Source organism: Arachis hypogaea, chromosome 20 (assembly GCF_003086295.3).
Source record: "Arachis hypogaea cultivar Tifrunner chromosome 20, arahy.Tifrunner.gnm2.J5K5, whole genome shotgun sequence".
Taxonomy (NCBI): domain Eukaryota; kingdom Viridiplantae; phylum Streptophyta; class Magnoliopsida; order Fabales; family Fabaceae; genus Arachis; species Arachis hypogaea.
Window position 1 is genome coordinate 141978108 of NC_092055.1, and position 22747 is coordinate 142000854.

A 22747-nucleotide genomic window follows, 5' to 3' on the forward strand; every position below is an offset into this window, starting at 1 on the left:
TTCAAGCTCCAATTATTTATTTTCAACCTAATACACATTCATAATACATATATACCCAATTTAATACTCAAAGCTCAAATTTAATGAAATTAAAATAGAATTATCGTATCCTCACCTTACCCAAGCTTCACATAAGCAAGAGTGAACGTTTCTCTCAAGCTAATTGGATCCTAAAACATCAGAAATCAAAGAAATTCAATATTCCCACTTAAAATTCAAAAATTGGGGGAACATGAAGCTGAGAGTGATTAAACAAGTTACCTATGAAATTGCTCCGATAGAAATGTAGAGCTCGACGCGGTGAACGCGTGGCCGCAAACGGTACGGCGATTGGAGCTCGGACGGAGAAGTTACGGGGATCGGAAATTTACGTTAGGGTTACGGGATATTTCTCGTTTCTCTTCTCCCTGGAAGCTGAAAGCTTCGTTGCTGCAGTAATGAGGGAGAAGACAAAGCTGGGTTCATTTAATAGGGCTGGTCCGGTTGAACCGACAGCCCGGTTCGGGTCCGGTTCAACCGGTTCGGTCCTTTCGGTCCATTCTTGGACCGTTTTCTTCAAAATTAGTGTCAAAATTCTCGTTTCGATGAGCTCTACCCTATTTTGATATAATATTCGCATTTCTAATCCTCCTTATTAAAAAATAATTTATTAACTAATTATCTACTAATTTAACCGGGGTTTACATCCTACCCACCTAATAAAGAATTTTGCCCTCAAAATTCAAATATAGTTACCTCAAAAGAGATGTGGATAGTCCTTTCGCATATCTGATTCGAGTTCCCAGGTATGTTCCTCGATACCAGCTCATCTCCAAGCTACTTTTACCAATGATACTTCCCTTCCTCGTAATCGTTTAACACTGGTGTCATCAATCCTCACCGGAATTACTGGGAGTGTTAGATCTTCTCTCACTTGGATTGGTTCTGGTTCTAGAACATGACTTGCATCAGGAGTATACTTCTGAAGCTGTGATACATGCAATACATCGTGCAAATTTGAAAGGTATGGCGGTAAGGCAATTCTATAAGCCACTGGTCCAATTCTCTTCAGAATCTCAAACGGTCCAATATAACGGGGATTCAGTTTCTTGGTCTTAATAGCTCTTCCCACTCCAGTGGTTGGTGTTACTTTCAGAAAAACATGTTCTCCTTCCTCAAATTCCAAAGGCTTTCTTCTCTGATCAGCATAACTTTTCTGGCGGCTCTGGGCTATAAGCATTCGATTACGAATCTTCTTTATCTGCTCAGTCGTTTCAGCTATCATCTCAGGCCCTAATAAACTCTTTTCTCCAGTTTCATGCCAACACAACGGAGACTGACATTTCCTGCCATACAGAGCCTCATATGGAGCCATTCCGATGCTCGCATGATAGCTATTATTATAAGCAAACTCTACTAATGGCATATACCGGTCCCAGCTTACCGGCTGGTCCAAAACACAAGCCCTTAGCATATCCTCCAAGGTCTGAATAGTTCTTTCTGACTGACCATCTGTCTGAGGGTGATACGCAGTACTCAAGCTTAACTGAGTCCCAAATGCACGCTGAAAAGCTCCCCAGAACCTTGATGTAAAATGGGGATCTCTATCAGATATAATAGTAGAGGGCACACCATGTAACCTGACAATCTCTTTGATATACATTCGAGCCAATTCCTCCATTGTGCAACTTATTCGGATAGGAAGAAAGTGAGCTGATTTTGTTAGTCGATCTACAACCACCCAAATAGCGTCATAACCTGATCGGGTTCTAGGCAACCCTATCACAAAATCCATTGCGATACTCTCCCATTTCCATTGTGGAATCTCTAAAGGCTGAAGGGTCCCTGATGGTCTCTGATGCTCAATCTTAACCTTCTGACACGTTAAACATTTAGATACATGCAATGCCACATCATTCTTCATACCTGGCCACCAGAACATCGCTTTCAGATCCTGATACATTTTAGTGCTCCCTGGGTGAATTGAAAACCCGCTCTTGTGAGCTTCCTTCAAGATACTTTGTCGTAGGTCTCCAACATCAGGCACAATAATCCGGTTCTTGAACCTCCATAAACCATCATGACCTTCTGATATTCTCCACTGTTTTCCCTGTTCAACTGCTGGTAATACCTTACGTAACGCTTCACTATCTTGATGAGCCTTCAGAAGTTCTGATTTAAAATCACTAGAAATTTGCAACTGACTCAAACACAGGATTCCAGATTCTTCTCTAACTCCCAAATTCAAACCTTGGAATGCCTTCAGTAACTCTTCCTCCCGTAGCATCATCCAAGCTGCATATAAAGACTTCCGACTCAAAGCGTCCGCTACAACATTCGCTTTTCCTGGATGATAATTCAATTCAAAATCATAATCTTTCAGAAGTTCCATCCATCTCCTCTGACGCATATTCAATTCTTTCTGCTCAAAAAGATACTTCAAACTCTTATGGTCTGAGAAAACATGAAACTTAACACCATAGAGATAGTGCCTCCAAATCTTTAAAGCAAACACAACAGCAGCAAGTTCTAAATCATGTGTCGGGTAGTTCATCTCATGCGGCCTTAACTGCCGTGAGGCGTATGCTACAACATTCTGGTGCTGCATCAGAACACACCCTAACCCTTTCAGAGATGCATCATAATACACTTCAAACGGTTCACTTGGTTCAGGTAATACCAATACAGGTGCAGTAGTCAACCTGTGCTTCAATGCCTGGAAACTCTCTTCACATTCCGGAGTCCAGATAAAAGGTGTATCCTTCCTAGTCAACTTAGTTAAAGGTAAGGCGACCTGTGAAAATCCCTTAATGAATCTGCGATAATACCCTGCCAAACCTAAGAAACTCCTGATCTCTGTCACTGAAGTTGGTCGCTCCCAATTCATCACTGCTTCCACCTTAGCAGGATCCACAGCTATCCCCTGCTTACTCACCACGTGGCCGAGAAACTTCACTCCACTCTTCCAGAACTCACATTTAGATAACTTAGCATATAACTTCCTATCTCTCAGAATTTGAAGCACAATCCGCAAGTGATCAGCATGTTCCTCTTCAGTCTTAGAATAAACAAGAATGTCATCAATGAAGACAATAACAAACTTGTCCAGATACGGTCGAAAAATCCTGTTCATATAATCCATAAATACTGCCGGGGCATTAGTTAACCCAAAAGACATCACTGTATACTCATAATGACCATAACGGGTCCTGAAAGCAGTTTTCGGAATATCCTCGTCTCTAACCCTTATCTGATGATATCCGGATCGCAGGTCAATCTTAGAAAACACACTGGCACCCTGTAGCTGATCCATTAGATCATCGATTCTAGGCAACGGATATTTATTCTTCACAGTGATCTTATTCAATTGCCGATAATCGACACACAGCCGCATACTCCCATCCTTCTTCTTTACCAGTAACACTGGCGCTCCCCACGGAGAAACACTTGGTCGGATAAAATGCTAACCCAACAGATCTTCCAGCTGAGCTTTCAGTTCAGCCATTTCTAAAGGCGACATCCTATAAGGAGTAATTGAAATTGGACCGGATCCAGGTACCAACTCAATTGCAAATTCAACCTCTCGGTTAGGTGGGAATTCATTAATATCATCCGGAAACACATCTGGAAATTCACATACAACCGGAATTTGCTCTAAACTCTGATCATCACCTGATACTCCCGCAGTTAATAACATAATACCCTGACATTCAGTTCCAGAACAGTTTACTATCATAGAATTCAAATAGTAACTATTCACCACAACTGGTGCTTCTGACCCTTCCGGAATAAACTGTACTGACTTTTCAGAACAATCAAGTAAAACATGATTCTTGGATAACCAATCCAATCCCAAAATGAGATCAAGACCAGTCATAGGCAAACAAATCAAATCATGCACAAATTCACGTTGTTGCACTCGAAAAGGAACTTGTGGACATTCTATCCTAGTCACCATAGCTTCATGAGTAGCATTATATACTTTCAAATCATAACCTAAAACCACCATTCTCAATCCTAATTCATTGGCCTTTTCAAATGCAATAAATGAATGAGACGCTCCTGAATCAAATAAAGCATTTAAGATTTTACCAGCCATTTCACAATTACCTCTAATCAGTGTCTCAGATCCCTCAGCACCAATGGTAGAAGTGGTGTATACTCTCCCCGACTGCTGCACCCTACCAGTCTCATACTTCTTCTTCTCAGGGCAATTACTGGCTATATGCCCGGGCTGTCCACAGGAATAGCACACTCCAAGTCCTAATCTACACGGAACTCCAGGATGATATTTTCCACACTTCTGACAATTCAGATCCTGCTGTGGCTGCTTCCCAAACCTTTTTCCTTGATTAGCAGTAATATTCGGCCTTCTATAATTACCCTGACCCTGAGTCTGCTGCGGAACAAAGCCTCCACGCTTGAAATTCCTACCTCTCGGAGCAAAGTTCCTCCCTGAAGGCCTCTAAAAAGGCACCCTCAAACTTCCTTTCTCTGCTGCCGCCTTCCTCACACAATCCTCAGCCACCGTACTCTTATTCACCAATTCAGAAAACACCCTGATCTCCATTGGGGCAACGAAGCTCAGAATATCGCTCCGAAGACCTCCCTCATATTTAATACACTTCCATTCAGCAAAATCTTCAGGCGCACCTTGACAGATACGAGAAAAGCGACATAACTCCTCAAATTTACTGGTATACTCAGCAACAGTCATTTGTCCCTGCTTTAACTGCATTAATTCAAGTTCCTTGGCATTTCTAGCTGAATTAGGAAAGTATTTCTTATAGAACTCTGTCCAGAAAACCTCCCAAGGAATCGCAGCACCATCAGGCTGCAGGATACGTCGTGTTCCCTGCCACCAATACTGAGCTTCACCTTGCAACTGATAAGTTCCAAATTCAACCCATTGCTCTTCAGGAACCTGTTGTTCCTGTAATGCCCTTTCCATAGCCTGAATCCAATTATCTGCATCAGTGGGATTTGAGGTTCCCCTAAAAGTCGGAGGTCGAACTTTCAGAAATGTAGCAAGTGTCATGGGACCGTCCTCATCATTATTGTTCCCATGATTACCCTGATTTATCTGATTACCCAATGCCTCAGCTGTTGCCTGCATAGCTGCAGCCATATTTCCCAAGGCAGCCATAAAGTCTACTGGATCAGTCCCTGTGGGTACAGGAGTAACGGTGCCTGTCCTACCTCTACCTCGCCCGTGACCGCGTCTGCGAGTCGACATCTGGTCCCTATACACACCAAACAGGTGATATTAAGTTGATCAGTCTCAATATCGCAGGTCTAATGCTTTAAGTTCCAAATGCATGCTCACAAACGTTTATGCCATATATATCAATCAGATATCCTAATAGCACATAAACACATATACAGAGAATGCACAGAAGCACAATCAGTCCGTCTTTCAGGCTCTATAGGAACGAACTGCTCTGATACCATTAATGTAACACCCTACCACACAAAGCATTACTCTTAAGTCGTAAAACAGAGGTGATGTGGTATTACGACCTCTAAAATAAAATAAGTACATATAATAGCAGAAGAGTTATAATATACTAGGAGCCTTGAAGGATAGGGGAAATAAAAATCGCGAGATAAAAGCGCAACGCTCAAGGAACGAGTTAACTTGCATGCTAAGAAAACCGTAACTGTCAAACATAAGATAACAGAAGTAGGAATAGAGTGCCAAAGATACAAAATAACAAGCTCCTAACTCAGCCTGCGAAGTCAAGACTGGCCGGAGAATATTTACACATATATACATACATATCCAAAACCCAAAAGTACATACACACAATCCTGCCTCTCCATAAACCTCTAAGAGGATCAAAAAGGACAAGTTATGCGGAGAGAAAGCTAAGTACATATATATACATCACTGTACAACAAAACTATACAACAACACTATCCAGTAACCCCTCCGCTTTAAGAGTCCAGACGCCTAACGAGATGGCTCCCGACCTGCATCTGAAAAACAACAACATAGTATGGAATGAGAACCGGAGGTTCTCAGTATGGTAAAGGTGCCACACACATAATATATAAGGTCCTGGGAATGCCAGAGGCAATCCTAGAACGCCGACACTCAGATTGTAGAGCTTAAAGTATTAAACAGAAGCTATAAAAGGTGGTTTCCTAAAAATATTTAATTCTAACTTAACCTTAAATCTAATTCCTATACTGCCATTCCTCCATACCTCCAATTCCATCATGCATTTTCACAGACAAATAAACAGATAAAGGCAAACACAAGAAAGTTACAACTACTGCAGGTAACAAATACACATTTAGCATGGCAAATACAGATAGGCACACCCAATTAGAGCACAAGCAAGTAATTCAAGTAATATGCATATGATGCATGCCTGTCCTATGGCTGATGAGGCTCATCTGTCGGTTATCCAGCCAACCCGACAAGTCTGAATTGTCCTTAGACTGTCCCCCGACGTGCATCCCCAAGAGTCTATGCATAGATTTTTCTCAAATAATCAATATTGCTCAATGGGGGTAACATTCCCGGGAATTTATATAGTGCCCGGTCACACTTACGTCGTAGGGTCAACAGAGTATCGAGTTTTTAACCTGGTACACGTGGTGGCAAGCCACGGCACTTAATCCAGGGAATCTCGTATCTCAGATTATTCAAATTCATAAGCCATATAAATAATTCAATTATAATTCCTCAACATCCACATCATTCTCAATTGCATCTCATTCATCATCATACATTAAACATATTCAATCCTTATCCTTCATTATCACACCTCCCATTCCGTCCATCAATAGTTTCAATTCAAAACATAATTCATTCTTTTCTAAGAATCAAACTTCAAACTTAAAACATACTCACTTTCTTAATAACTCAAAATCAAACCATATAACATTTAAATCTAAATCTCTTTTAAATAATCATCTAAACAAAATCTCTAATTTTTATAAAATTTCGGCAGCATCTCCTCTAAAACTCGGACTTTGCCACCCTTTTCGGGTCCAAACCTGCTTTCTTTTCAATTCAACATACCCTTCCTCATCATCATAACAGTCACCACAATAAATCTACTTCAGATTAACAATTATGTTCATACAATATTTAAATCCAACAACCAAAATTCAACTAAGGATCATAGTTCACTAACCCTAGGCTTCTAACACATAATATCTCAAATCAATAATTCACCAAGTCATTAGCACTAAACCAACCATGTTCATCAACAATAACATTCACCATCCAAGATTAATAACTAATTATCCAATAAACTTCAACCAAATATATTCATCAACAAATTACTAAACATTAAACATACACCTGCATTCCAACTTATTCTATGGCCGTCTAGCCTAAGTTTTCACAGAACATTATATATTAAATGCAAGAAACCTAAACCATACCTTAGCCGATTTCCAGGTAATGACCAAAGCTATTTATTCAAAACCAAGACAGCCCCTCAAAACTCAACTAATCCGCTTCCTCCAAGTTCCAGTATTCACAATTTCAAGCTCCAATTATTTATTTTCAACCTAATACACATTCATAATACATATATACCCAATTTAATACTCAAAGCTCAAATTTAATGAAATTAAAATAGAATTATCGTATCCTCACCTTACCCAAGCTTCACATAAGCAAGAGTGAACGTTTCTCTCAAGCTAATTGGATCCTAAAACATCAGAAATCAAAGAAATTCAATATTCCCACTTAAAATTCGAAAATTGGGGCAAGATGAAGCTGAGAGTGATTAAAAAAGTTACCTATGAAATTGTTCCGATAGAAATGTAGAGCTCGACGCGGTGAACGCGTGGCCGCAAACGGTACGGCGATTGGAGCTCGGATGGAGAAGTTACGGGGATCGGAAATTTACGTTAGGGTTACGGGATATTTCTCGTTTCTCTTCTCCCTGGAAGCTGAAAGCTTCGTTGCTGCAGTAATGAGGGAGAAGACAAAGCTGGGTTCATTTAATAGGGCTGGTCCGGTTGAACCGACAGCCCGGTTCGGGTCCGGTTCAACCGGTTCGGTCCTTTCGGTCCATTCTTGGACCGTTTTCTTCAAAATTAGTGTCAAAATTCTCGTTTCGATGAGCTCTACCCTATTTTGATATAATATTCGCATTTCTAATCCTCCTTATTAAAAAATAATTTATTAACTAATTATCTACTAATTTAACCGGGGTTTACATTTATTAATAATTTTTATTTATTTTTTTATTTTTGTGATCTTTACCCAAAGAGAAAAATAAAGCTAAAAGATCAGAAAAGTAAATAAATAAATAAATAAATAAATAATAAAAATTACTAAAATTTTAGAAAAAAAATTGTTAATATAAAAATTATAAAAAATAAATAAAAAATTATTAAAGATATATTTGTCTCTTTATAAAAAGATTTGGTTCTTCTTCTTAAATATTATAAAAAGATTTGGTCTTTCTTAATAATTTTAATATTAAAGGTCCTTTTTAATAATTAAATCTTCCTAACGGTCCTTTACAATAATTTTCCCTTTTTTTTTATATCCATAATATGATTATTATTAAAAATATTATACAAAGACAAATATTTTAAAAATAGAATAGAAAGAAATAAACATAATTTTATTAATTTAAATACGTGAAAATTTTTCTGTCTGATATAAATTTGAATTTTATAAACACTAAATTGCATAATATTAGATATATATTGCATATTATAATAATTTTATATTATTTTTTTATTGTAATTTAACATTAACTAAGATTTGAAATATTATTTGATATCGTATAATTTTTAAAAAATAAATATAAATTTAATTTGTATCTATTGTCTTCACAGAAATAAAAATGTAACAATCAGAAACTATAAAAATATATACTAAGTAATTGCATATTTAAAGTATTCATTTATTTAAGAAGGGATACACTACAAAAAAACATAGGAAAAGTAAACGAGAAGATCGAATATAGCCATAGGCCTTTAGGTATAGAATACCTTGAAAGAAAAAAAAAATTAAAGGAGAAGAATGTTACTACAACCATTGAAGAAAAATGTGTTTAAAGTTCTTGCTAACTTAAATATCGAAGTCTCTTGCAGGTACCACCTTCACTTCCTCACGAAAAATTTGGATTTTGACACCTTGACGTAGCACAAGTCAAATGTTGTTACAAAAAAAGTTTAGACTTCACATTCAAGTCCAAATTACCATTTTAAGTAACTTTTAGAATAAGTTATATTTTAGTCTTTTTTCATTTTTATGTAATTCATCGGAAGCTTCCATGAATTACGCATTTAAACATAATACGCAAAATTCCAAAATAAACTATGATAGTTAAGCATTTGAACATAATCCATAGGAGGGACGGAGTTTTGATGAGTAATTAACATAATGTAGCGAATTATGTGCAAATAGAATACGTGAGAGGGAGCCATAAACTACGTTGAAATAGAGGCATAACCTATTGGAGGCTACCATGAATTGCGAAGGGAGAACCAAATTATCATTGAAGAATAGTCCTTCAATGTCTCAATATATATATATATAATGGTTGCCAAATGGGTAATTTTGTTATGGAAAACTTGGTTAATGTTTGAATTCAGGTTGATAATTCAAGAATAAATTTGGTATTTTTGTGCTATATATTTTCTGAATATACAATAAAAAATGTCTATTTATGAGTCAAAAATATAATCTAATTAGGATAATAAAATTAACTTAATTAATATCAAATTAAATAAATATAAAATAAAGATAAATAAGACATGAAGAATACGATATGAATATGTTGGGTAAGGATCGAGAGCTGATTCAGGAAGTTTTTGAAGTTTTAAAAAGTTTGCTTATATTCGGTAGTCCACTCGCATTGGTATCTTGTCTTAAGTATGAAAAACAAGGGTAGAAATTTTAGGATCGACCCTTCCAAGAATTTGAATTAGACTGTCAAACTTCTATTTAATTGCTGGACTTCTTTGAAGGAAGTCAGACTTTTTATATCAAGTATTGCTTTCCACTTGTCCAAATTGGTTTCGATATCCCTTTAGATGAGCATGAAGCCTAAGAACTTTCTGGCGTCCACTGCGAATGTACACTTTAAGGGATTTAGTCTCATCTCATACTTCTTTATTATGTTGAATACCTTGACAAACATGTCGTCCACGTATACTTCCATCAGTTTTCCAAGGTGAGATGAAAATACCTTGTTAATTAGTCATTGATATATGGCTCAAGTATTTTTCAACCCAAAAGGAATCACCACATAACAATAATTGGCTTTTAGCGTGATGAAAAAGATCTTCTCTTAGTCCGGCATATGTACATCGGAATTTGGTTATATCCTAAATATGCGTCCGTGAAAGACAAATATCTATATCTTGAAGCCGAATCCACTAAAGCATCAATACTGGGAAGAGGGTAGGGATCTTTAAGACATGCTTTAATAAGGTCGATATAGTCAACACATATTCTCTATTCACCGTTCTATTTTTTTTCACAAACACGACATTGGTCAGCCACAAAGGGTACTTCACTTCTCTTATAAATCCAACTTCTAATTATGCTTGGACCTGCTCTTCAACGACTAGCGCTCTTTCTGGACTGAGCTTTCGCCGTTTTTGCTGAACAGGTCTTGAGCCCAGATATACAGCAAGCTTATAACTCATGAGGTCGGGAGTGTATTCTATGCATGTCTGAGGCTTTCCACACAAACAGGTCGAAATTTTTTTGTAAGAATTTAATGAGATCTGCTTTTAGTTCTTTGTCCAGGTTTGTTCTTATGCTTGTTGTCTTTCTGGCTTGATCTTCAATTTAAACCTCTTCAGCCTTTTCACCAGGTTGTGGCCTTAGTTCTTCTTGTACTCGGATACCACCAAGCTTAATAGTGTTGACTTCTTTTTTCTTAATGGCTCTACGTAAGTTCAGGATTTCATTGTAGCATTTTCGTGCCAACTTTTGATCTCCTCTTATGGTGGCAATTTTCTATGAAGTTATAAATTTCATGCAGAGATGAGGAGTGAAAATGACCGCAGCGAGTTAGTCTAAAGTTGTCTAACTTATCAGTGCATTATAGGCTGATGCTACGTCAACCATAATGTAGTTTATACTTAAAGTTCTGGACTTCATACATATACCAAAAGTAGTATGTAATTGGATGAAGTCGAGAGGTCGGATGGACGTGTCTCCTAACCCGAAAACAGTGTCGGGGTATGCTCTCAGCTCCTTTTCTTTCAACTCGAGTTTGTCGAAGACAGGCTTGAACAATATGTCGGCTGAACTTTCTTGGACTACCAGAATTTTGTGAAGATTTACATTGACGAGTATCATTGTGATCACAACGGGATCGTAATGGCCTGGGGTTATCCCTTGAGCATCTTCTTTTGCGAAGGAAATTGTGGGCAAGTAGAGAACTTCAAATTCTTCTCCAACTTGATAGTTATCTTTCAAATGTCTTTTACAAGAAGATTTAGTTACTCTGCCTCCTTCAAATCCTCTAGCTATCATGTAAATGTGTTTATTAGGGTTCGTGGTGGCCGATCTCGTCGATTCCTGTCTTCCTTGTCTCTCTTTCTTTTTTCTGGATCATTCGATCTTTTTGCAAGATATCTTTTTAATCGATCTTTTCTGGTCAGTTTTTTATCACATTTTTCAAGTCGTAGCAATCATTGGTAGAATGTCCATATAGCTTGTGATATTCACAGTATTCTGCTTGACTTTTTCCTTTCTTGTCTTTGATAGGACGAGAGGGAAGAAGTTTTTTGGTATGGCAGATCTCCCTATATATGTCAACAAGAGAAACTTGTAGAGGGGGTGTAACTATAGTACCTTCGAAGCTTGTCTGAGCTATACTTATCCTTTTTCTTTGCTTCTTTCTATCTATCTCGAGCCTAATTAGAAGGGTTTTGTCTGGGAGCAGATTCTCTTAATCGAGCATTCTCTTCCATGTTAATGTACTTTTTCACTCGTTCTTGTACTTAGTATAGGGATGTCGAATGTCGCTTTGATATGAATTGAGAAAATAACCCTTATTTGAGATCATTGACTAGTCCCATTATTACTGCTGTAGGCAAATTTTGAATTTTCAATCAAGTTTTGTTGAATCTTTCTATATAAGTTTAGAGAGTTTTTTCGACCTCCTGTTTGACCCCTAGGAAACTTAGAGCGTGCTTGACTTTGTCCTTCTGCATTGAAAATCGAGTGAGAAATTTTCTTGCAAGATCATCAAAGCAGGTCGCTGACATAGGTGGTAAACTATCAAACTACTTCATCACCGCTTTGGTTAATGTTGTCAGAAAGGCTTTGCAACGAGTTGCATCGAACGCATCGGCCAAGTACATCTGACTTTTGAAATTACCTAGGTGGTGTTTTGAGTTAGTCGTTCCATCGTGGAGATTCATGTCAGGGCTTTTAAAGTTTTTGGGAACCCTAACCCACATGATATCTTCTATGAATGGATATTCTCCTCCAAATGGGCTTTCCTCCTGACCTACATGGTTACTCCGATTTAAAAGGCCAGCTTCTAATTTCAGAAGCTTTTCTTCTAGTTCTATTTGTCATCGCACTTCTCTTTGTAAGTCTTTTTTAACTTCTTTTTGTCGCTCTATCTCCTGCTCGAGTTGTTCTAATCGGGCATGATGCCCATGTACGAGTCCCATGATTTCTGTTGGGTGCGGGTGCTTCTCGTTTTCTGGTGGATGTATCTCTGAATTGATTCTCCTGGGTTGAGGGTTTCCTGACATTCCTTCCCCATTAGGGCCACTTGTTCTATCTTGTCGTGGAAGTATCATGAGTGCACGGTCGGCATTATGATATTCCGGTTTAGATTCGGATGTCATATGTCCATCTTCGGGATGATTGTCTGCTATGGTTGGGTGTAGACTTCTAGGCCCTCGGCAATGATGCTAATGTTTCGAGAGTTACCTGAAACTGGTTGCTTTTGGGATTGAACCTGAGGTCCAAACACCTTTGAGTGGTTTGTCCGATGTCTTTTCCAATGAGAATGAATCCGTTCGAGTTGTTTGTGAATAGGTGGGGGGTTGTACATGCAAGGGACTCCGATATTTAAGTTAGCAAAAATTTTTTGCAGGTTTTTAGTAGATTGGATTCTGAATATACGTGAGAGTATCAGTGTATTTATAGTAGAATAGATAACCACTTTTTAGAGTAGTTCCACCTTTGATGGTGGATGACCATTTTCTTTTGTTAAAGCAATTATTGAGATCTCTCTTCTAGATGAATAAGAGATATCTTAAAAATCAGTTACTTATTTAAATAAGTAAAATCACACTTTTATCGCTGTATCCAACCTCTATAAAATCGAATAGGTATGAATGGAATCAAATCACTTAATTAAATTTTATTCATTTTGGATTTGACTATATATACATTACCATTAAATTATTATCACTAAATTTTTTTTAGTGCTCACGTGGCTTTTGAAACATTGGTAAATTGTGTACGTAATAATTTTATTTTTGTTAAGCTTTTTCATATTCAAAAAAATCTTTAATCTTTATTGAAAAGCATTATTCACGCAACGTTAGTTTTATATATATATTAGGGATGTTTATGTATTGGATATTATTTACACACTAATAGAATTAAATTGTAGATTTTATATAGGTATTTACATATTTGTAAATTCACACAAATAAATAAATAAATAAATAGATATTTTTTATGTTTTATTATTTAAAAAAATATATTTAATAATATTTTAAAAATAAATATATTTAAATAAATAAAAAAATAAAATTTATTAATATTTTTAATAATAAATTTTTTAAACTATTTATATATTTTACAGATATATATAAAACTCAATCATTTGTATAACTTAAAAATTATGAATATTAAATTTAATTTAATAATTTTAATACAAATCGAATTAAAATTTTAGCCATATCTAATTTCTGATTTAATCCGCATTGACCTTTTTTTTTTTTTCCATCTGCCTCAGCTCGCTTTTGAAGCATTGGTCCTCAAATAAGATGTGGAAATTAATTAGAACCCTGAGTGGCGTTTTCATGTTGGCTTGAAATTCTTTAAAATATTAATGCCAGTAATTAAGCCACTGTCTTTTTTTGGGTTCCAAGTCAAAAGTAATTAAAACTCTGCGGACATGTGGATGACGGTCTATGACCGGCACAAATCTTCCTAGCTGCATTAATAAGTTCAAAAGTATTTGTAAAGTCCTTTTAAATCATAAATTCATAAATAATAGTAACTCATAGGATTTTATGTTTGAGTAAATCAAGTAATGCTATTAAAAGAAAAATAAGAATTTATTTACACATATCCTAAAAATACATATTAATATTATAAATTAAATTTTTTTATTAAAAATATAAAAAGTTTAAATTTTAATATGTTTATTTTATATTTGTTTAAAAAAAATTAAAATCTTTTGTTAATAATAATTTTATAATATGTCTTAAAAGTACATATTAAATAAATTTAAAAAATAATAATATTATTATATTTTTTAGAATTTTATTAATATGCATCTTAAAAACACATTTAAGATTATCAAAAAATGTTTTATTGAAAATTATTGAAAAGATAAATATTTTGATATTTTCAATGTATTAAATGTATAAAAAATTTTTAAAAAAATTATTATTGTCTTCTTAAAACGGGGAATGAATCCTCTCAATTGCTAAAAAAAATTGAGAGTGTAAAGTGTGATTTCTAATCTTTCATTACTCTCTCTCATATTTATTCTTGGTCCACTTATAAAATTAATGATAAAATATCACACTTTACCCCCTAAATTGTTAAAAAAAATTGAGAGGATCCATTGTCCTTAAAATGTGCTCTTAGTATTTGTTTGCCGAGGCTAGAAGTGAGACTAAGATATTACAATTCAATATTGTGTTTCGTAGTCAGAAATTAAAATTAAAATTTTAATTTTAGGATACAAAATTTTATTTCCTTTAATACTTTCAGAAAATGAGAACACACAAATAACTGAAATTCCTGGAGACGGAGACTGAAATTTTAACAATATTTTTTTAATAACTAAGAGTATTTTTAATAAATATTTTTATTTTATCTCTATATTTATCTTGAACTAAACAGGATAATAAGACATAACTCAGTACATTACACTTTACACTAAACATAATACAGATACTTAATTCAGTCTTGGTCTCTTAAGTAGTGTTTGAAAGAGAGACAACAACTGAAAGATTGAGATTAAGAGAGAGAAACTGAGGAACAGAGATTGAAATAAATCTCAGTACTGTGCTTGGTGTAAAGTATGAGACAGAAATTGAAATAAGAATGAAACTTTAATTTAATTTGTATAAAGGATAAAGTTGGAATTAATTAATTAAAATGTAGGTATTTTAGGTATAAAATGTTATTAAAGTTTCAATCTTTACCTCTAAAAAGTTCAGTCCCCTGTGTCCCTATTTTTTGAAAATATTGAAATACTGAAATTTTGGAGACAGAAACTGAAATTTTAGTACCAGTCTCTATACCAACAAAATGATTTAAATTTCAGTACCCTAGTCTGTAAAATTAGTAAAGCTAATTTTAGAAAATATATAAATAAATAATAACTAAATAAAATGAGAGGTAATAAACAATCTTAGTTTATAACCTTAGAATTTTAGTGGTTGAAAAAGAGAAGAATTATATACCTCTAATTGACGGATGGTTCATATTGAAGAGACTCACCTATAAATTGAGTTTTTCTTTAATTCATTTCAATCAAGTCATCCAAATAGAATAACATAATATTTCTTTGAGTAGTTTTCTCCTATATTTGTAGAGAGAAGTATGTTCTCCTTTTGTCAAGAGAGAGTGTTATTGTAGTCTCCTTGTGATAAAGAGAAGTTGTAATTCTCAAAGAAAGTTATTCAATTGTTTCCATATTTTATACAAATTTATAATTTTTCATCTCTATATTTTGCTGTGTCATTTGTCTGGTACCTAACAGTGGTATCAGAGCCAAAGGTTGCTGATTAATATATTTTTTTTCCGCTGCGAGTTACCGTCTAAAAAAAATGGCAGCAAAGTATGAAATTCCGAAATTCAGTGGGAGTAATTTTTCCATATGGAAATTGAAGATAAAATCCATTATGAGAAAAGACAATTGCGTGACAGCAATTGAAGGTAGACCCACTGGAATTACAGATGAAAAATGGAAGGAGATGGACAACAATGCTGTTGCAAACTTACACTTGGCACTAGTTGATTCAGTTTTATCAAGTGTAGCAGAGAAAAAGACAACAAAGGAAATTTGAATGCTCTCACCAAATTATATGAAGTCAAGTCACTTCACAACAAGATATTCTTGAAGAGAAGACTTTATACTCTTCGAATGAGTGAATCCACATCGGCAACGGATCACATCAACAATCTAAATACGCTATTTTCCCAACTCTCATCGTTGGAATATACCATAGCGGAAAACGAACGTGCAGAGCTCTTACTTCAAAGTCTACCAGATTCATATGATCAGCTTATCATTAACTTAACTAGTAATGTTTTGACTGATTATCTTTCTTTTGATGACATGGCTGCTGCGGTTCTTGAAGAAGAATCTAGGCACAAGAATAAGGAAGATAGATTAGAAAGCTCAAAACAAGCAGAGGCTTTGTTGATGACAAGAGGGAGATCAATGGAGCGTGGTTTCAGTGGGAGTCAAAGTAGACCAAAGTCACAAAGTAAGAAGCAGGTCAAATGCTACAATTGTGGTAAGAGAGGGCACTTCAAGAAAGATTGTTGGAATAAGAAGAGTATAGAGAAGGTTCCAGAAGGATCAAGTTCTCAAGGATGTGTTGCAAGTACCTCTGATGATGGAGAAATCCTGTATGGCGAAGCAACAATTGGTTCTAAAGGCAGTAAACAGCTCACTGATGTTTGGATTGTTGATTCAGGAGCAACATGGTACATGACTCCTCATCGTGATTGGTTTTGTACATATGAACCTGTCTTGGAAGGATCTGTGTTTATGGGAAACGATCATGCCTTAGAAATTGTTGGAATGAGTATTGTCAAAATAAAAATGTTTGATGGTTCTATTCGTTCACTTCAAGGGGTAAGACACGTGAAAGGCTTGAAGAAGAATTTGTTGTCGATTGGGCAATTGGATGAACTTGGTTGTAAGACCCATATTGAAGGTGGGATCTTAAAAGTTGTTAAAGGAGCTCTTGTGGTAATAAAAGCAGAAAAGATTGCAGCAAATCTATACATGCTTATGGGAGATACTTTGCAAAAGGCAGAGGCATCAGTTGCTTCAACAAGCCAAGAAGAAATGACGATGATATGGCATTGCAAACTAGGCCACATGTCAGAACGAGGCTTGAAGATTCTTGTAGAACGTAATCTCATTCCCGGGCTCAAATCGGTAAACTTACCGTTTTGTAAGCACTGCATTACAAGCAAACAACATAGATTGACGTTTGGTAGATCAACTGCTCGGAGCAAGCACATATTGGAGTTGATTCATTCTGATGTGTAGAAATCGCCAGAGATGTCCCTAGGAGGAGCAAAATATCTTGTATCATTTATTGATGATTACTCTAGGAGGCTATGGGTGTACCCGATCAAGAAAAAGTCAGACGTGTTTGCGATGTTCAAAGAGTTCAAAGCAAAGTTAGAACTTGAATCTGGAAAGAAGATCAGGTGTTTAAGGACAGATAATGGAGGAGAATATGTTGATGGTGATTTTCTAACATTTTGCAAGCAAGCAGGTATTCAACGACAATTCACAGTTGCATATACGCCTCAGCAAAATGGTGTAGCAAAGCGAATGAATAGGACTCTCCTAGAAAGAGCACGAGCTATGTTGCAAACTGCAGGTTTAGCTAAGTCTTTTTGGGCAGAAGCTGTTAAAACCGCCTGTTATGTGATAAATCGGTCACCATCAACTGCAATTGGGTTAAAGACACCAATGGAGATGTGGCAAGGTAAGCCACCTAATTATTCTTCTTTACATATATTTGGTTGTCCTGTGTACGTGATGTACAATTCCCAGAAAAGAACAAAGCTAGATCCAAAGTCTAGAAAATGTATATTCTTGGGTTATACTGACGGAGTTAAGGGGTATCGCCTGTGGGATCCCACTGCCCGCAAGGTAGTTGTCAGTAGAGATGTGATATTTGCAGAAGATGAATTGCAAAAAGAACAAGAAAATGACAGCACTATTAAAGAGATAACCACTGTTCAAATAGATGAAAAATGCAGAGAAAGTGATCTTTGTGAAGCAGAACCACAGCACGAAGAACAAGAAGCATAGGCTAATGACATAGAAGTTCGTCGATCCACTCGACAAAGAAGAACACCATCATGGCACTCAAATTATGTTTTGATAAACCATGATGCATATTGTCTTTTGACAGAAGATGGAGAGCCAACAACTTTTATGGAGGCTATGCGCAATCCAGACGCTTCTATGTGGATGACAGCAATGCAAGAAGAAATTGAGGCATTACATAGGAACCATACCTGGAAACTTGTTGAACTTCCAGCAGGTTGGAAAGCCATTGGTAACAAATGGGTTTACAAGATCAAACGAGATAGTAATGATCAGGTGGAATGATACCGTGCAAGATTGGTTGTCAAGGGATATGTTCAGAAAGAAGGTATTGACTTCAATGAAATATTTTCTCCAGTGGTGAGACTAACTACTATTAGAGTAGTTTTGGCTATGTGTGCTGCATTTGATTTACATCTAGAGCAATTAGATGTAAAGACTGCTTTTCTTCATGGAGAACTTGAAGAAGAGATATATATGCTCCAACCAGAAGGTTTTGAAGAACAAAGAAAAGAAAACTTGGTTTGCAGGTTAACTAAATCTCTGTACGGTCTAAAGCAGGCGCCAAGGTGTTGGTACAAGAGATTTGATTCTTTCATTATTAGCCTTGGATACAACAGACTTAGTTCATATCATTGTACTTATTACAAGAGGTCTGGTGATAATGATTTCATCATTCTACTGTTGTATGTGGATGACATGTTGGTGGTAGGTCCCAACAAAGATCAAATCCAAGAATTGAAGGCACAGTTGGCTAGGGAGTTTGATATGAAAGACTTGGGACCAGCAAACAAGATTTTAGGGATGCAAATTCATCGAGACAAAAAAGATAGGAAGATTTGGCTATCGCAAAAGAATTATTTGAAGAAAATCTTGCAACGCTTCAATATGCAAGAATGTAAGCCAATTTCAACCCCACTTCCTATGAATTTCAAATTATCCTCAAGTATGTGCCCTAGTAGTGAAGCAGAGAGGATGGAAATGTCTCGAGTACCGTATGCATCAGCGGTGGGAAGCCTTATGTATGCCATGATCTGTAAAGGCCAGATATTGCTCAAGCAGTTGCGGTGGTAAGTCGATTTATGGCAGATCCGGGTAAAGAGCATTGGAATGTTGTTAAGAGGATCTTGAGATACATCAAAGGGACCTCGAATGTTGCATTATGTTTTGGAGGATCGGAATTCATTGTCAATGGATATGTCGACTCAGATTTTGCAGGTGATCTTGATAAACGAAAATCTACTACAGGATATGTATTTACACTTGCAGGAGGAGCTGTGAGCTGGCTATCTAAATTACAGACTGTTGTAGCTTTATCTACTACAGAAGCTGAATATATGGCAGCTACACAAGCATGCAAGGAAGCTATTTGGATCCAAAGGTTGATAGAAGAACTCGGGCACAAACAACAGAAGATTTCTGTGTATTGTGACAGTCAGAGTGCCTTGCACATTGCAAGGAATCCTGCCTTTTATTCAAGAACAAAACACATTGGAGTACAATATCACTTTGTTCGGGAAGTAGTAGAAGAAGGAAGTGTTGATATGCAGAAGATTCACACTAAAGATAACCTAGCAGATGCCATGACAAAACCAATCAACACAGAAAAGTTTGAATGGTGTAGATCCTCATACGGCCTATGGAATACATGAGCAACATAAATTTTGAAAATTTATCAAAAATTAGCTTTAAGTGGGAGATTGTAAAATTAGTAAAGCTAATTTTAGAAAATATATAAATAAATAATAACTAAATAAAATGAGAGGTAATAAACAATCTTAGTTTATAACCTTAGAATTTTAGTGGTTGAAAAAGAGAAGAATTATATACCTCTAATTGACGGATGGTTCATATTGAAGAGACTCACCTATAAATTGAGTTTTTCTTTAATTCATTTCAATCAAGTCATCCAAATAGAATAACATAATATTTCTTTGAGTAGTTTTCTCCTATATTTGTAGAGAGAAGTGTGTTCTCCTTTTGTCAAGAGAGAGTGTTATTGTAGTCTCCTTGTGATAGAGAGAAGTTGTAATTCTCAAAGAAAGTTATTCAATTGTTTCCATATTTTATACAAATTTCTAATTTTTCATCTCTATATTTTGCTGTGTCATTTGTCTGGTACCTAACATAGTCTTCATCCCAATACCTCAAAACAAACGCTACCTAGTCTTTATCTCTCTGTCTCTATATCTCAATCTCTCTTTCAAACGCAACCTTATAACAGAAGATTTTTTATAATATCACTTCTTACATGATTTTTTACATTATATATTCTTATAAATTTATAAAAAAAATAATGATATTTATCAAAATAAAGTGACTTATCTTTTTTTTTAAAGAAGAATATTTTATGTATATTAAAAATCAAACATCAAATTAAATATTTTAGCAGACTAAAATAATAAAATATATCATAGTAAAATAATAAAATAATATACGAACTATCAAATTTATTCACAGTAATATAATAAAAAATTATGAGATGAAGATATGTATTAAATAGTTGATTATTGATGACTGTTTTCTAATATATTCATAATATATAATAAAATTGTGAAAGAATAAAAAAAAATAAAAATTTTTATTGATTATTGATTGACTGAATTATGAAAGTAAAACTAAATATATATAGAGCATTATTTAAGAAAGATAAGAGTAAAGATAAAATAAGATAAGATAATAAAGGTTAAAATTGTAATTAAATTTATGTATTCTATTGGGTTGAATTTATAGGTCGTGAAACTTCTTTATTGTTATTATGGACTAAGGTGGAAGAATGATTTAATAATATGATTAATTATTAAAAATATTATACAAAGACAAATATTTTAAAAATAGTATAGAAAGAAATAAACTAAATTTTATTAATTTAAATATGTGAAAAATCTTCAATCTCATATAAATTTGAATTTTATAAACACTAAATTGCATAATATTAAATATATATTGCATGTTATAATAATTTTATAGTATTTTTATTGTAATTTAACATTAACTAAGATTTGAAATATTATTTGATAACGTATAATTTTTAAAAAATAAATATAAATTTAATTTGTATTTATTGTCTTCACAGAAATAAAAATGTAACAATTAGAAACTATAAAAATATATACTAAGTAATTGCATATTTAAAGTATTCATTTATTTAAGAATGGATACACTAGAAAAAACATAGGAAAATTAAACGAGAAGAATGTAGCCATAGGCCTCTAGGTATAGAATACCTTGAAAGAAAAAAATAATAATAATAATAATGGAGAAGAATGTTACTACAACCATTTAGAAAAACAATAATGATAAGGAGTCAAAGAAGGTTTCAGCAAAAAATCAGTCAGTGAATCCAAAATTTTTATGTGGATGGTACTTATGTTAAGTATTAAGATGTTTTTTTTCTTTATAAATTGGATGATTTTGAATATATTTTCTGATTTATCATGTTTTAGGTATTTAGAGAGGAAAAGATGGTAAAAAGACGGAAGCTAATTAAATCAGTTTTCGTGATTCATGTTGTAATGATATTGAATGTATCTCCTCCTAATTTAAATATGGTAAAACATTTAATAACCAAAATTTTAAATCATAAATAACTAAAACTAATTACTATATTTATAATTAATTAAGTTGTTCCATTTTTGACTGATTTAGAATTGGTTCATATACTTTTCCTTAACAAAAAAACAATATTTTTTATAAGATGACGTGCGTAAAGATTAACTTTTGTGTTTTACTTTGCTTTATTTTTGTGCTCTGGTTAGATGTGGAAAAAAAAAAATTCTTCTCCCTAAATTGTATATATTTATTTTTGTTTTCACGTTTAAAAGACACACAAAACTTCTATGGTACGTATTTGTAACTAGAGTGTGTGTAGTATTGTATTATTTTCATTTTCTAAAGTTTTAAAAATATTTTAGGTAATGATGTTTTAAAATTTTCTTTTATAACCCTAACTTTATTTAATTATATAATAACTAATAATTCAAAGTAGTTTAAGAGAAAAAAAAAAAAGAGAGTAGTATCGAGTCATCAATTATATTTATAAAATTTATGTCTTTTATGTGTAAAGATAATTCTACTTTTTGATATAATTTTTTGCAACTATTAAAATAATTTTTTTTATGTTGACCTATTCTTCTTTTTTGTTCTGAAACTGTAAAATGAAAAGAATATCTATTATATAATTCAAACATTATACATGTAGAAAGAAAAAAAACTATTAAAATAATTATTTATATAAAATATACGTTGAAATAACAAATATATATATATTAAAAATGAGTAAAATAGCATATATATTTTTACAAATATATAATAATTAGTGATTGATTTTTGGGCTAATTTTTTTTAATGAATGATATACCTCAAATATTATAATTTTTTAGTATTTTTTAAAATCGTGGAAAAAACTAAAATCAGAGGGTTCAATTTTCCCACCTCAAATTTTTTAATCTTTTTAAAATAGAAATCAAAGGATTTGATTATTACATCCTAAAAATCAGATGGTCTGATCTTTGTATCTCCTATAAATC